This window comes from Ornithorhynchus anatinus, chromosome 13 (assembly GCF_004115215.2).
Source record: "Ornithorhynchus anatinus isolate Pmale09 chromosome 13, mOrnAna1.pri.v4, whole genome shotgun sequence".
In the NCBI taxonomy this organism is placed as follows: domain Eukaryota; kingdom Metazoa; phylum Chordata; class Mammalia; order Monotremata; family Ornithorhynchidae; genus Ornithorhynchus; species Ornithorhynchus anatinus.
In genome coordinates this window covers 5,494,032-5,509,171 of record NC_041740.1, presented here as the reverse complement: position 1 = coordinate 5,509,171, position 15,140 = coordinate 5,494,032, and the positions used below count along the sequence as shown (strand labels likewise).

The 15,140-nt window shown below is 47.0% G+C and overlaps 1 long non-coding RNA gene across 1 annotated transcript in view; it reads left to right on the top strand.

Moving 5' to 3' along the window:
- The first annotated feature begins 624 nt into the window (after positions 1 to 624).
- Positions 625 to 15,140, top strand: part of LOC114816242 — a 33,756-nt gene continuing 19,240 nt past the window's right edge. The window contains exons 1-2 of the long non-coding RNA XR_003764005.1: positions 625 to 661; positions 3,505 to 3,660. This is a non-coding gene — a long non-coding RNA (uncharacterized LOC114816242). The remainder of the gene's footprint in view (positions 662 to 3,504; positions 3,661 to 15,140) is intronic.

The following is a 15,140-nucleotide window of genomic DNA, read 5'->3' as shown; positions in this document are numbered from 1 at the left end:
AGGCCGCGGCGCTCCCGGGCCCGGCCGCAGGGGGGCGTGGCCGGGCGGAGGGGGAGGGGGGAGGGAGGGAGGGAAGGGGGCGGGGCCTCGCGCCGGGGCTCGCGCCGGGCCTCCTCCTCCCCCCTCCCCCCCCCCCCGCCAGGTAAACAGCCGGTCGGGTGAGGCGGCCCCAGCCAATGGGAGCCGGGCGGCCCATATGACGTAGGCGCCGCACCACTCGCCTTTCCAACGGACGGATACGAAGCGCGGGGGCGGGAGCCCCGGCGCGGGGCGCGAGACGGAGATAGCGATGGGGCCCCGGGTCGGGGGGAAAAAGCAGCGGGGCGCGCGTGCGCACTGGCAGTTGGGGGGGGGGGCGCGCGCGCGGACGTGGCGCGCGCGCCCGGCCGCTGCCCTGCAGGTCATTGCCCTGTCAATCAGTGGCATGTATTGAACGCCTTACTACGGCCTGGCGCAGTGGAAAGAGCCCCGGGCTTAGGAGTCAGAGGTCGTGGGTTCCAAGCCCGGCTCTGCCCCCTGTCAGCTGGGTGACTTTGGGCAAGTCACTGCCCTTCTCGGGGCCTCAGTGACCTCATCTGGAAAATGGGGATGAAGACTGGGAGCCTCACATGGGACAACCTGATTGTTCTGTATCTCCCCCCAGCGCTTAGAACAGTGCTCGGTACGTAATAAGCGCCTAACAAATACCAACGTTATTATTAAAATGGGGATGAAGACTGGGAGCCTCACGTGGGACAACCTGATTGTTCTCTATCTCCCCCAGTGCTTAGAACCGTGCTTGGTACATAGTAAGTGCTTAACAAATACCAACTTTTAGAGAAGCAGTGTGGCTCAGTGGAAAGAGCCCGGGTTTAGGAGTCAGAGGTCATGGGTTTCAATCCCCGCTCTGCCCCCTGTCAGCTGGGTGACTTTGGGCAAGTCACTTCCCTTCTCTGAGCCTCAGTTCCCTCATCTGTAAAATGGGGATGAAGACTGTGAGCCTCACGAGGGACAACCTGAATACCCTGTATCTACCCCAGCGCTTAGAACAGTGCTCGGCACATAGTAAGCGCTTAACAAATACCCACTTTTAGAGAAGCAGCGTGGTTCAGTGGAACGAGCCCGATCTTAAGGAGTCAGATGTCATGGGTTCGAATCCCAGCCCCGACACTCGTTAGCTGTGTGACTGTGGGCAAGTCACAACTTCTCTGTGCCTCAGTTCCCTCATCTGAAAAATGATATTAAGACTGTGAGCCTCACGTGGGACAACCTGATGACCCTGTATCTACCCCAGCGCTTAGAACGGTGCTCTGCACATAGTAAGCGCTTAACAAATACCAACATTATTATTATTATGATTACCGTACCGAGACTTTAGGAGAGTATATTACAGCAGAGTTGGTAGACATGTTACCTGCCCACAATCTGGTCCCCCAACCAGGAGTCGCTGAATGGAAGTTAGGACTGGGGGGCTCTCCCCAGGTGGCTAACCAGCTCCGTGCGAAATCCATCAAAAAGCAGTGTGGCCTAGTGGAAAGAGCACGGGCCTGGGAGTCAGGTTTTTAATCCTGGCTCTGTCACTTGTCGGCCGTGTGACCGTGGGCAAGTCAATTCATTTCTCTTTAACCTCAGTTCCTCGTCTGCAAAAGGGGGATTCGGTACCTCTTTTCCCTCCCAATTAAGCAACGAACCCCAGGCGGAACCTGATTGTCTGGTACCTGCGCCAGTGCTCAGTATGGTGTCTGGCACTTGGTAAGTGCTTAAAAAATGCCATTGTTATTACTATTGACAGAGCAAACCTGCGAAAGTTGAGGAGGTGAGCTGTGGCAGATCGTGTATCGTGTTTCAGGAAGCTAAGCCCTTCAAACTGTGGGCCCCGGGGGCCTTCTGAGGGTAGGGACAGGGCGGGCCGGGACGCAGGTTTGAAGGAACAGCCGCCTACCTCACCTCAACGGGGCTGTCAGGTCCCATATGGAAGATGGAAGACACCGCCTCTTTATGTCCCGTGTAATAATAATAATCATCATGGTGTTTGTTCAGCGCTTATTATGTATCAGGCACTGGGATAAAGATATTACAACCAGGTCAGACAGTCCCTGTTCCACATGAGGTGCACAGTCAAGGAGAAGATAGGTAGTAAATCCCCACTTCACAGATGCGGATACCGAAGCACAGAGTAGTTAGGTGACTAATCCAAGGTCACCAAGTAGGCAAGTGGCAGAGCTGGGATTATGGCGGACTCCCAAACCCGTGCTCTTTCCTCTGGGCCAAGCTGCTTGAAAACCCAGCGGCTGAATGGTTGCAGAAATCACATTTCTTCAGTTGATAAGGTTGGACGTCTGGGTGACTCACTTTCATTTCGAGTATGAGTGAAAAAGGGGCTGGGTTTTCAGAGTGTGGAGTGGTAGGAGACTGGAAGGGGACAGGCTACAGAGGACTAATGGACTAGAAAGCCTTTATTTTTTGGTCTTTGCGGCTCTGATGGAAAGTCTCAGGTGTTTTCGGAGACCTGGGATGAGCAAGGATGGGACTCCAGCTCAAAAAGCCCTAGTGAGTTGGCACCTATGACTGGAAGAATGAATAAGAAGAAATGAATGTTGTATTCTCCCGGCTCTGCCACTTGTCAGCTGTGTGACTGTGGGCAAGTCACTTAACTTCTCTGTGCCTCAGTTACCTCATCTGGAAAATGGGGATTAACTGTGAGCCTCACGTGGGGCAACCTGATTACCCTGTATCTACCCCGGCGCTTAGAACAGTGCTCTGCACATAGTAAGCGCTTAACAAATACCAACATTATTATTATTATTATACTCAATTCCCCCCAAGCATCCATTCACTCAGACTTTTCCAGGTCAACTGGAGCAGGCGGTGGCATAATCATTGCAGTATTTAAGGGCTTACTATGCGCCAAGCACTGCTAAACTCTGGGGCCGATAGAGGCTAATCCGATTAAGCCCAATGGAGCTCACAACCTATAAGAGAGATGGAGAACAGAAGTTTCATTCCCATTTTGTAGATGAGGAAACTGAGGTCCGGACAAGTTAAGTGACTTGCCCAAGGTCACATAGGCAAGTGTTGAAACTGAGATTAGAACGCAGATCTCTTGATTCCCAATCCTGGGCTAGGAGACAGTTAATCTCTTATAGACTGCACTCTCCATTTTCAGTGCCTTAATCTATCGCCCCTACTCCCTCCCACTGCTCTACTCCCCTCCCCATCCCACAGAACTTGTGTATATTTGTAAGTATTTATTATTCTATTTATATTATTAATGATGTGTATTTATCTATAATTCTATTTATCTATTTTGATGCTGTTGATGCCTGTCCACTTGTTTTGTTTCATCGTCTGTGTCCCCCTTCTAGACTGTGAGCCCGTTGTTGGGTAGGGATTCTGTTGCCGAACTGTACTTTCCAAGCGCTCAGTACGGTGCTCTGCACACAGTAAGTGCTCAATAAATACGATTGAATGAACGGCTCTTTGACTGTTAGGATAGCATTTAGGAAAATATGTTTAATCTTCCAGGTCACAGAGTACCATTCAGTTTATGACTTCACTGCCCGAAATTGGATTTTGGGCCATATGCAATCACTATCACCTTTACTGATTCCTCGGCCTCCTCTCCTCCTCTTCCTGTCCCCTGAGACAATCACAAGTGAAAGCACCAGTGCCAGACAGGAGGTGAGTGTGTGTGTGTGTGTGTTGGGGGGTGGGGGAAGACACTCAACTGCCCCAGCTCCTTCTTCTCCTTCTTAATAATAAGTATGGTATTGGTTAAGAGCTTACTATGTGCCAAGCTCTGTTCCAAGTTGTCCCATGTGGGGCTCACAATCTTAATCCCCACTTAACAGATGAGGTAACTGAAGCACAGAGAATTTAAGTGGCTCGCCCAAGGTCACACAGCAGATGAGTGGTGGGCTGGGATTAGAACCCACATCCTCTGACTCCCAAGCCTGCGCTTTTTCCACTAAGCCACGTTGCTCCTCCTCTTTCTAACAATAATAATGGTGGAGTTTGTTAAGTGTTTACTATGGGCCGAGTACTGTGCTTAGGCAAATCACTTCTCTGTGCCTCAATTTCCTCCTCTTTAAAATGGGATTCACTACCTGTGAGCCCCTGGGGGGACAGGCACTGTGTTGGACCTGGTTATCTTGTGCCTACCCCAGAGTTTAGTACAGTGCTTGGTACATAGTAAGTGCATAACTGATCAGAGTTACTGTGTACTGGAGAAGATAATGGGTCAGTCACAGTCTCTTTCTTCCTTTTTAATGATATTTGTTCAGCGCTTACAGCGTGCCAGGCACTGTACTGAGCACTGGGGTAGATGAAAGCTAATTCATTCATTAATTCAATCGTATTTATTGAGCGCTAACTGTGTGCAGAGCACTGTACTAAGCGCTTAGAATGTACAATTCGGCAACAGATAGAGACAATCCCTGCCCAAAAATGGGCTCACACACTAAATGGGAGGTCTAATCAGGTTGGACACAACCCATGTCCCATCAGTTACCTCATCTGTAAAATGGGGATTAAGACTGGGAGCCTCACGTGGGACAACCTGATTACCCTGTATCTACCCCAGCACTTAGAACAGTGCTCTGCGCATAGTAAGCGCTTAACAAATACCAACATTATTATATGGGGCTCACAATCTTAATCTCCATTTTACAGGTGAGGTAAATGAGGTCCAGAGAAGTGAAGTGACTTTCCTAAGGCCCCACAGCAGACATTGGCAGAGCAGGGATTAGAACCCAGTGGAAAGAGCACGGGCTTTGGAGTCAGAGGTCATGGGTTCGAATCCCGGCTCGGCCACTTGTCAACTGTGTGATTTTGGGCAAGTCACTTAACTTCTCGGTGCCTCAGTTACCTCATCTGTAAAATGGAGATTAAGACTGTGAGCCCCACGTGGACCGTCTGATTCCCCTCTGTCTACCCCAGAGCTTAGAACAGTGCTCGGCACATAGTAAGCTCTTAACAGATACCAACATTTATTTAACCCAGATCCTTCTGACTCCCAGGCCTGTGCTCTAGCCATCAGACCATGCTGCTTCTCTACCAGCTTTCCCACAACAGGCTCAGAGTCTTAGGTAAGTACTATAGAGCCAAAATTGAAGGGCCGGAAAGGCCATCGGGAATCTGACGGTAGACTTACTTTCCGGGATTGGGTAACTCCAGGGGTCCTTCGGTAGGCAGTGGCATAAAATGCCTCCCTAGTACTTTGCACGAGAAGAGTTGGGGAGTATGGCACTCCTTTGGTTCTCCCCTAACCACTCTTGTTGGGATGATATGAGTCATCCCAGGGAGCTTTGCCCCTGCTCAGTGACGTGACATCGCTGACATTCACACAGTATATTAGGTTGAGATAGTAACAGAGAAGCAGCGAGACCTAGTGGAGCCTGGGAGTCAGAAGGAACTGGGTTCTAATCCCCGCTCCACCACGTATCGGCTGCGTGACCAGGGCAACTGACTTTACTTCTCTGTGCCTCGGCTACCTCATCTCTAAAGTGGGGATTAAGATTGAGAGCCCCGTGTGGGACAGGGACTGTGACCTATCTGATTTGTTTGTATCCACCCCAGTGCTTAGAACACTGTCCGGCATGTAGTAGGCGCTTAACAAATACCACAATTATTATTAACCCTGTGATTATAGCCGTGGCCTTGCTTCTAGCTGGTCATGGTGTGGACATCTTTTGCAAAGAGGTATCCCAGCCTTATGGCAGGATTGCATCCCAGAGTGTCAACTGATTAAATAAGAAGAGATTCTCTAATATTTCTTGGTAATTTATTCCAGTGGTTTATGCTTAAGACTCATACTCAATTACTTCCTTCTATCTGTGATTTATTTTAGCATCTGCATTCCCCACCAGACTGTAAGCTCCTTGAGAGCAGAGACCTGACTACTAATTCTATCGTACTCTCCCAAGCACTTATAATAGTAATAGTATTAGTTGAGCGCTTGCTATGTGCTAGGCACTGTTCTAAGCACCTACTGTGGTGCTCTGCACACAGTAGATGTTCAGTAAATATTACTGGGCATCATTATGCAGGTTTTCACCCCCTTTTCAGGAAGCTCTGAAAAATCCAGTTGGGCTCTCTCTGCAGCTCCCCAAAGGGTGGAGAAAAAATTAGATGAATAATCTAATTTTCCTGCCTTTCTTTCCCCTATCCTTATTCTTTTATCCTTTGGCACTCTTATATAATAGTTTGCTAAACTATTCATGCCTAAATGTCAGAATGAAATGATATCATCCATAATAATGTACAATACTGGAGCCTTTTCATTTACAATTTAAAACACTTTCTTTTTACAAAATGTCTGGTCGTGAAAACATTTAGGAAATTGGAAGAGATTAGAAGATACCAAGGTGACTTTCACCGTTACTTCTTTGCCATTTCTTTGCTAACAATGTGGCATTCATTTGCCAGAGAAACCGCCCAAATAAAAAAAATTCCTAGCATTTTGATCTAGATTTGGATGTCAGATAAGCATCTCTCTAACTAAAAAGAGAGGGAAGAGTGTACCATTGTTCTCTGGAATTTCTGTGACTTTTTCGTAATTGGGATTGATTCAGCAGGGGGTGGGCCCAAACCTCTCTTGCATCAAACCTATTTGCAGGTAAAAGATTTCATTGATTTTTAACACTGACCTGGTCCTACCTGGACCATGGGCAAGTCACTTAACTTCTTGGTGCCTCAGTTTCCTCATCTGCGAAATGGGGATCTCCCTCCTCCTTAGATTGTGAGTCAGTCAGTGAAACAGTGGTATTTTATTGAGCACTTGCTATGGGCAGAACGCTGTTTTAAGTGCTTGGGAGAGTACAAGAGAATTAGCAAGACACGTTCCCTGCCCATGATGAGTTGAGTCTAGAGGAGTCTCAGGTGGGACAAAGCCTGTGTCTGAATTTATTCATTGTATCAACCCCAGCCCTTAGTACAGGGCTTGGCAGATAGTAAACCCTTCGCGAATACCACATTTATGATGCTGACGATAAGGATGAGATGAGAAACCTCTTCTCCCGCCCTCTTAGACTGGGAGCCCTTGGGTGGGATGGGGCCTGGGTCTCATCTGATTAATCTGGAGCTACCCCAGTGTTTAGCACAGTGTTTGGCAAGGGTCAAGTACTTAACAGACACCCTTATTCTTCTTCTTATGTCCGCGTGTCGTGGAAGTATCTTGGATGTTACTCAGTGAAATCCCACGGTATCCTTCTGTTTACGCAGGCGTGTCTAATCCACAATGCAGACTACCCAAGTGGATGAGGAGAGGCTTCCCAACTCCCCTCTTCCCTCCCCTCGCCCACTGCCCAGACCACTCCTCTTGCTATCTAGCTGGGCCCTGGGTTCACCTACTCATGGGTTCTAATTCCTGCTCCGCCACTTGTCTGCTGTGTGACCTTGGGCAAGTCATTTGGCTTCTCTGTCCCTCAGTTTCCTCATCTGTAAAATGGGAATCGAGACCGTGAACCCCATACGGGACAGGGACTGTGTCCAACCCAATTTGCTTGTATCCACCCCAGCGCTTAGTATGTGTGCAGAGCCTGGCACATAGTAAGCACTTAGCAAATACCATAATAATAATAATAATTATTGTTATTATTACTCAGCACAATCTGGGGCTTTGGCCACCCCTTGAAACTGGGAAGGATTAGAAGTGGCATGGAAACTGGCGGGTGCGTGTGTTTAGCGTGTGAGCGCGTTCGCATCCGAGGGTGTGTCCAGGGATCATCCCCTCTTTCGACTAGCTGCAGAAATATGGATCCTTCAGAGGGGACTTAATGTGGTCTGATGACTTAAGCGCTTGTCTCTCTCCATCACATACTTAGAATAATCATTACTTGTGACTCTTAATGCCGGCCAGATTTGAGAGCCAGAAGAGAGGAAGTGGACAATTTCCCAGGGAGGGAAAAGCCTTTTTTTCTTTAAAGGTCAGGTTTCCCCCTGAATTTTTAGGTATCTTATTCAGTATTTTACTCATGTTGCTCCATCCATGTGGCCAAGGATGTTTGTGCTGTTTCTCTCTTCCAGCTTTACGGGGAAGGGAAAGGGGCAAAGAGGAGCAAGTACCATACCAAGTACTTATTATTACTAATAGTACTTATTATTACTACTACTTAATAATAATAATAATGGTAGTTTTTGTTAAGTGCTTACTATGTACAAAGCACTGTTCTAAGCGCTGGGGCGGATACAAGGTGATCAGGTTGTCCCATATGGGGCTCACAGTTTTAATCCCCATTTTCCAGATGAGATAACTAAGGCACAGAGAAGCTAAGTGACTTGCTCAAAGTCACACAGCTGGCAAGTGGCGGAGCCGGGATTAGAACCCTTGACCTCTGACTCCCAAGCCCAGGCTTTTCCCGCTGAGCCATGCTGCTTCTCAACTTTTGTGAGCCCCATGTGGGACAGGGCTGTGTCCAACCTGCTGAGCTTGTATCCCCCCCAGCGCTTAGTACAGTACCTGGCATGTAGTAAGCACTTAACAGATGCTATTAAAAAAAATAGTAAGTGCTCAATAAAGACGGCTAGTTGATTGGTATCCAGGGTCTGGGCAACTAGGACGCTTGCGTCATTTTAAGCCCCTTGAGAATCAATCAGAGATATTTTTTGAGCACTTATTTTGGGCAGAGGACTGTTTTAAGCACTTGGGAGAGTAGTCTAGAGCTAGTAGACACGATCCCTCTATTCTAGAATGTTGCAGTCTAATTAGAAAAGACAGCACGATGAGCGCTATGTCATGGGCTTTACTCACTGTGGGCAGGGAATGTCTGTTTATTGTTATATCGTACTCTCCCAAGTGCTTAGTTCAGGGCTCTGCACCCAGTAAGCGCTCAATAAATACTATTGACTGACTTTGAACATATGGATAGTGAACCCCGTCCATGGTGCTTGTCGGTGGTTCGGGGGCTCCCGAATGCCGCATTTAGCTCCACCAAAGCTCCAACTAACCCCCGACCCGGCAGCCACCTGTTTAGCCTCTGCACCCCGATATGGAGAGGGTGGATCCAACCGACTTCTTCGCCCGGCTCCCTTTCCCCCGACTTCCTTGTTTCCCGCCTCTGCTGCCGGAGAGAAAGCGGAGCTCCCCCGCCCTTGCTGTGGCGTTCACCGTTACTGGAATAATAGAACACCTGTGACTCATTTTTAGGTCATTGATCTTTTGAAGTGAAGTTAAGAGGTCAGCATTGTTTTCCTTCATGGTTTTTGGAATTTGGAGTGCTGGCCACTTCTCAAATGTCAACACGATACTCCGATCACGAGACAGGGCTGCTACGTCAAGACCGTTTTTGTGCGTGTGACGCCTCGGTTCTGGGTGATCGATGGGGCCTGGAGGTGCCCCCTTCTAGAATTTGCCGCAAGAGGAAGAGCCTTGCTTCAGTAGAGCTGCATGGGGGCGGGGGAGAAGAGTAAATGCTTAGTACAGAGCTTTGCACACAGTAAGCGCTCAGTAAGTACGATTGAATGAATAAATGAAAAGGTCAGATGCGGAGGTGTCTTCCCTATCTGCTGAAATAATAATAATAATAAGTAATAATTATGGTATTTTTGAAGCGCTTATGTGCCAGGCACTGTACCAAGCTTCGGTACTCGGATTCCTTTAACCTCTTTTGAAAGTTGGCAGCATTTGGGCACCACATAAGCCCCTCTACACTAGCCTGTAGTCCCAAGTGGAATGTTTTGGAGGGAAGGAACTGTGGGGAAAGGACAAAGAGGCCAACGTGTTTCTCCTCAACCCGATCGTTTTGGGTAGATGTGCTGGTTGTGCGTGAGCACTGGTAGACTTTAGCCTAGCCCTGGCTGCAAGAAAGAATAGGAGAGTGGGGCCATTGTGGGCCTAAAGTTTCAAAGGAGGAAAAGGCCACCTTCAGGAGAGGGGATTATAACTTAAAAACCTAAATTGATGCTCTCTGCCCCCTGTGTCCAAGCAACCAAGAGGACAAGCTGACCATTCATTCATTCTTTCATTTAATCGTATTTATTGAGTGCTCACTGTGTGCAGAGCACTGGACTGAGTGCTTGGGAGAGTACCATATAATAATAGACACATTCCCTGCCCACAGTTTAGGCCACTGGGCACAGGGAAGGCATTGCGGGGTGGTCTCCATCCCCAAGTAGATGACGTGGTACTTTTGTGATATGAGGGCTTTCAGCAGTCTCCTTTTCCCCAATTTCCTGAATTTGCCTTCAGCCTTTTGTCTTTTATGGTATTTAAAGGCTTACTATGTGCCAGGCACTGTACTGAGCACTGGGGTAGATACAAACTATCCAGGTTGGACGTCTGTTTATTTGTATTGATGTCTGTCTCCTTCCCTCTAGACTGTGAGCTAGTCCTGGGCAGGGATTGTCACTGTTTACTGTTCATTCATTCAATCGTATTTATTGAGCACTTACTTTGTGCAGAGCACTGTACTAAGCGCTCGGAATGCACAATTTGGCAACAGATAGGGATAATCACTGCCCAGCAATGGGCTCACAGTCACTGAGGCCTCTTATTGTACTTTCCAAAGCACTTAGTACAGTGCACTGCGCACAGTAAGGGATCCATAAATACGATTGAATGAATAATAATGATGGTATTTGTTAAGTGCTCACTATTTGCCAAGCACCATTCTAAGTGCTGGGGCAGATAAAAGGTAATCAGTTTGTCCCACGTGTTGCTCACAGTCTTCATCCCCATTTTACAGATGAGGTAACTGAGGCACATTTAAGTGACTTGCCCAAAGTCACACAGCACACAAGTGGCGGAGCCGGCATTAGAACCCACGACCTCTGACTCCCAAGCCTGGGCTCTTTCCACTAAGCCACGCTGTTTATATTATAATGCAGCCAGGCCACAGGACTTCATTTTGTACTTGTTTTGTAGAGATTAAAGTTGGACGGCCATGACCCGGTCTGCTAGGTGGAGGTTAGTGACATTTTGATGTTGGTTTGTTTTTTTTAATGTCCAGGAAATGTCCTCTTGATAAGCTTAATTGAAAAAAGTAAAATATTGACTTTTTTTTAAAGAATTACTAGGCTGCAAAATCCCATCCTCCCCTCCCTCTGCCCCCTGCTCTTGCCAAGTGCAGGGCAGCGATCATTCACTTGAATTTTATCTTTACCCATTCATGGTAGGAATACTACCAGTCAAGTCCAAACCCTCCGGCCGAGGCAGGAGAGAAAATAATTTTTTAGGCCTCCCCAGTGCCTCCCATCTGAAAGCCTGCCTCCTTTCACTGTGTTCTTCAGTTTCTCTTCAGCCTTGGGAGGAGAAACAACTAACTTGACGTGGCATGGTGAGCCAATGGAGGAATCAATCGGTGGCATTTATTAAGTACTTATTCTGGGCAGAGCACCGTACTAAAAGTTCCAGGGAAGGAGGAGAAGTAGGAATTGAACGTAGAGCTCTTGACCCCGTCCAGCTTTGTGTCTAAGTCCTTCCACACTTCCTTAGGTTGAACCTAGGAACTTATCAATATGTATATATGTTGGTATTTGTTAAGCGCTTACTATGTGCATAGCCCTGTTCTAAGCGCTGGGGTAGATACAGGGTAATCAGGTTGTCCTGTGTGGGGCTTCCAGTCTTAATCCCCATTTTAATAATAATAATAATAATGTTGGTATTCGTTAAGCGCTTACTATGTGCAGAGCACTGTTCTAAGCGCTGGGGTAAACACAGGGGAATCAGGTTGTCCCACGTGGGGCTCACAGTCTTAATCCCCATTTTACAGATGAGGGAACTGAGGCACAGAGAAGTGAAGTGACTTGCCCACAGTCACACAGCTGCCAAGTGGCAGAGCTGGGATTCGAACCCATGACCTCTGACTCCAAAGCCCATGCTCTTTCCACTGAGCCACACTGCTTCTCTACATTGCTTCCAATGTACCCAGTTGCAAAATGGGGACAATAAGTAGCATGGCAGAGTGAAAAGAGCATGGGGCTGGGAGTTGTTATATTCCCAACTCTCCCACTGGCCTGCTGTGTGACTTTGGGCAAGTCACTTAACCTTTCTGGGCCTCAATTTTCTCTTCTACCTCTTAGACTGTGAGCCCTGGGTGGGACAGGGACCGTGCCTAATCTGATGATCTTGTATCTGTCCTAGTTATGTAGTAAGCACTTAATAACATAAATAAGTCTCTCAGAGGTTGCTATTCATTAAAAGAAAGGTTTTCAAAAATCCTGTTTGGTGTGAAAAGCCAACTGTAAATCCCACAACTATTTCTCCTTATTAAGGACTGCCAAGGCTGCAGGGGTTAACACAAGAGGACCAGGAGAGATTTGCCAGCTTTCCAGAATGGGTTGCCCGGGAGTGAACCTCCCTTCAAGGCTACCGTAAGATTCAGTTACTGGAAATATTGGTTTGCTCATTCATTCATTCAATAGTATTTATTGAGCGCTTACTGTATGCAGAGCACTGTACTAAGCGCTTGGAATGAACAAGTCGGCAACAGATAGAGACAGTCCCTGCCATTTGACGGGCTTACAGTCTAATCGGGGGAGATGGACAGACAAGAACAATGGCAATAAATAGAGTCAAGATGATGTTGGTATTTGTCAAGCGCTTACTATGTGCAGAGCACTGTTCTAAACGCTGGGGTAGACACAGGGGAATCAGTCTGTCCCACATGGGGCTCACAGTCTTAATCCCCATTTTAAAGATGAGGTAACTGAGGCACAGAGAAGTTAAATGACTTGCCCACAGTCACACAGCTGACAAGTAGCAGAGCCGGGATTCGAACCTATGACCTCTGACTCCAAAGCCCGTGCTCTTTCCACTGAGCCAGGCTGTTAGTTATCAATGCTTGCAGTCTGGTACAGATAGTATCAGGATGCAGTGAAATGCACCGATAAATCCACCACCTTTCCAGAATACCCTGATTTAGTCCCAGAGATGCTTATAGCGTTAGAAGAGTGGGAAGAAATATTTAACCAATCATTGATTGAGCCCACGACAAACTAGAGATATGAATTCCGAGAATATTTAGTAATTAGAATGGATAGCCATAAAATTATTAGGTATGTGGGTATACTACCAGAACAATTCCAGATGGAAATGGGGCGTTCTGGGAGAGATACGTCTGCGGCGTCGCTCTGGGTCGGAGACGACTTGATGGCAAAAGACAAGACAAGAGGAAAGATGGCAAAGTTTTTTTTTTTTTAATGGTATTTGTTAAGCCTTTACTGTCTGCCGGCCACTGTACTAAGAGCTAAGATGCACGCTTATCAGGTTGGACACAGTCCATTTCCCATATGGGGATCACAGTCTTTTTCCTCATTTTACAGATGAGGCAACTGAGACAGAGAACTCAAGTGATTTATCCAAGTTTACCCAGCAGACCAGTGGCAGAACCGGGGTTAGGATTCAAGTCCTTCTGACTCCCAGGCCTGGGGTCTATATACTAGGCCATGCTGCTTCTGGTTTATTTGAATTTCCCTCTTTGAAAATAATGTTGGTATTTGTTAAGCGCTTGTTATGTGCAGAGCACTGTTCTAAGCGCTGGAGTAGATACAGGGTAATCAGGTTGTCCCATGTGAGGCTCACAGTTAACCCCCATTTTACAGATGAGGTAACTGAGGCACAGAGAGGTTAAGTGACTTGCCCACAGTCACACTGCTGACAAGTGGCAGAGCTGGGATTCGAACCCATGACCTCTGACTCCCGAGCCCGGGCTCTTTCCACTGAGCCACGCTGCTTCTCGCAGGGCTCATGGCATTGGGTGGAGGAATAATGAGTTGAGTCAGTGGGGTTTGAATCAAAGCTGCAGTGTACAGAATCTTCTTTCCCTGGGGGCCTGGTCAGAGATCCTGCCAGTGGCTTCTTCCTGAGAGTAGTAGGAATAAGAAGTATAATAACTGTAGTGTTTGTTAAGTGCTTACTATGCGCCAAGCATTGCGATAGATACAGTCCAAACAGAACAGACACAGTCCCTCCCCTACATGGGGCTCACAGGCTGTAAACTCGTCGTGTGCAGGGAATGTGTCTGTTTATTGTTAATAATAATAATAATGTTGGTATTTGTTAAGCGCTTACTATGTGCCGAGCACTGTTCTAAGCGCTGGGGTAGACATAGGGGAATCAGGTTGTCCCACGTGGGGCTCACAGTCTTAATCCCCATTTTACAGATGAGGGAACTGAGGCACAGAGAAGTTAAGTGACTTGCCCACAGTCACACAGCCGACAAGTGGCAGAGCTGGGATTCGAACTCATGAGCCCTGACTCCAAAGCCCGTGCTCTTTCCACTGAGCCACGCTGCTTCCGCTTAGTGCAGAGCTCTGCACACAGTAAGCGCTCAATAAATACGATCGACTGACTGACGGGAAAAGAGGGAGGCATCTCAGACCCATTTTACAGATTGGGAAACAGAGTCCCAGAGAAGTTAAGTGGCTTGCCCGAGGTCACCCAGGAGGCAAGTGGCACTTCTTTCCTTCAGGTAAATGGAAACCATCTGTCAATGCAACACCAATAACTGCTCTTAGAATTTATGTATTTGATTCCTTTCCTCAGCCTTTATGTGCACTTGTCTGTTCTTATTTGGATTTTCATTTGTATATTCAAGTTTTCATTTTGCTATTTCCCCCTGAGAGAGTGCATAGCTTCCCATTACACTCTGCCCTCCATATCATTTATGAATCATTTTGTCCTGTCTACCTACCAAATTAGATTGTCGAGTTCCTCGTGTCTTGCTTCTGTTATAGTTTCCCCGGTGCTTTGGTCTCTTTAGGAGTCCAGCAAGTGCCACAGATGGTTTGAGGAAAGCTGATCTGAAGGTTATAGTAGGAATGACTGGTTATCTGAATGGAGTCTAGCTCAAATATCAAAAAAAACCCCCAGATCTAAGATATGCAAAGCAGATTGAGCAAGCCACCTTCAGAGATAAGCAAATCTCTTTTTCTGTTACCCAAACTTTGATTATCTGAACGAATTAATCCGGAGATAGTTTAGATCATTGTTTTCCACTGAAGAGAAGAAAAAGGGTTGGAAATATTTTTGGAAATCAGTTTTGTCTATGGACCTTTGATTACGGGAAGTTTTATATTTTTATTGACTGCTAACTATATTTTAATATTCAGTGGTGAATTTAATTTTGTTTTGTTGATTTACATATCACTTTTTCTCCAAAGATGCTGAGAGTTAATGATGTTTTGCTTAATCACGTACATAGCCCCAAATTAGATGATTTAAG